Source organism: Pollachius pollachius (genome assembly GCF_949987615.1).
Source record: "Pollachius pollachius genome assembly, chromosome: 9".
Classification (NCBI taxonomy): domain Eukaryota; kingdom Metazoa; phylum Chordata; class Actinopteri; order Gadiformes; family Gadidae; genus Pollachius; species Pollachius pollachius.
In genome coordinates this window covers 9153149-9155283 of record NC_136942.1, presented here as the reverse complement: position 1 = coordinate 9155283, position 2135 = coordinate 9153149, and positions in this window count along the sequence as shown.

Sequence of the window (2135 nt, the reverse complement as noted above, 5' to 3'; positions counted from 1 at the left end):
AGAATTTTTATTTATTTACTGCATTTCTGGACAAGCAAAACTCCTTTCAAAATTACGTTGACAAACACAATCCATACTATACACTGCAACACAAAAACTCATCAATTTTTCCAAAACTTGTTCAGCAGCAAGGGCTGTGTTTGGTCTGCTAACTAAAACCCGACGCAGAACCAAAACAGTCTAACGACTGGGTCTGAGTGTCTGCGGGGTCCTTGCGTTGCGTCGATGTAGAACCATAGTCAGCCCTTTAGAAAGTAGTGCCGACGTGAGATAGCGAAAGAGGCGGCAGCAGAGAGGGGATTGGGGGGGGCACGTTGCGGTAATGAAGAGTGGGTGACCATGCGTCAGGGTGGAGGCGCGTATTAATCTTACTGTAGTGAGCGTTCACACCGGGGAGGCGCTGCGTGCATCTTAGACCCAAAATTACACCCTGGAGGGACTTTACCCTTTATAGCAGACAGAGGAAACACTGCATCACGCCGCCACAGGAAAGAGCAACCGCACATGAAATATTTATCAAGGGAGGTTCAGCGCTGGCTGAAGGTGGCTCGCAGGCTAGGAAGGTAGGTAGGGTAGTTAGGTGGGTAGGAGGGTAGGTGGCTAGGAAGGTAGGTAGGGTAATGCTCTGAGCCCCATTGTGAGCAAGCGGGCAGAGGGAGTGGAGAACAGGGAGCAGAATGGTAGGGTAGTAGGGGATAGGGAAGTAGGAGTGTAATTGATAGGTGAGTTGATCGGTAGGTCTACGGGGAGGTATGTGGTTAGGTAGGTAGGTGGTAGTTGGATAGGCAGGTATGTCGGTAAGCTTCGCGGAGAGGCAGGTAGGCTGCCAGGAAAACTCAATATTTGTATTTCTGCACTCTCTCACACACTTGCTTAAGCCCATTGAATGGTTCAGCCACTCTGAGTCACTTCAGTCATCAACATGACTACTGCCACAGCCCCTGAATCAGTGGAGCTTTCTGTATTCAAGTGCTCGTGCTCTGCCTAATTGGCAGCAAGCAGAAATAGAATCTTTCAACCGTCGCTCGGCTTTGTTGATACAAGTCTCTGCAGAAACAACAGTATGCTCCACAGTTACCCTCTCGGTATCCAGTTTCTCTGTACATCCATGTATCGGCATGAAGAAATCATGCTACTGATAAATGGATGGCATTTTACAATATCGCCTAACATTCACCCATTCATGCAAACATTCAGACACCGACGACGGAGTCAGCCACGCAAGGCAACAGCCAGCTCGTTTGGAGCAGTTAGGGGTCTTGCTCAGATACAACTCGACGCTCAGCTAGGAGGAGCCGGGGATTGAACTAGAAACCTTCCGGTTACTAGCAAACCCCTTGCCGGCCCTGATACCCTGATGTCCCCCTAATACTAATTTGAATAATAATAGTAATAATAATAATGCAAAGTCATCGTAATGCAAAGTCATAATAATACAAAGTAATGATAAAAAAATGAAAATGGTTTGGTTCTCTGAGTGTCATTCTGCCTTTAATGTCCATGTTCTTTGTAAAGGACCGGGCACCCGCCCATCAATGATTTACAGTAAATTAAATACCACACTAACAGAGCAGCGCTGACTCTTTGATCCTCCCACATTTGATACTCTCTGTAATCAAATAGGTATTCAAAAAAACCGGTTGGACTGTCTACTTATGTTTATGACCAATCAACGCTGTTCAAAAAAATATATTTACAAATAGAGTGTGCTAAGGTTATAGGGTTCATGTAGGAAAGAACTCCAACCTGGAACTCACGAAACAGTGAATATTTTAATTTGAAAAATGTCAACCAGCAAACCATCAGCCACAGTGTTTAATAATAAGGAGTGTGATATTCAAGGAAGTAATAAATTCACCTGGCCCCACTTGGCCTGGAGCCCGGATAAGTTCTGCCACTCTGGTCTCTCTTGCTCTCTCTCCAGATACAGTCTGGCTGCCACCAACAACAACACTACCACCACGACCACCATTCCCACCACCACCACTACCACCACGTCCACCACCACTGTTTGGGTGTCCTGTTTTGTCCGTGCAACATACAACGTTCCCGTGTATGTGTGGATGCATGTTCCATGCATCCACATGGCACATGCCACTACTGATAATACAGGCATCCACACTTCTTTTTACTCA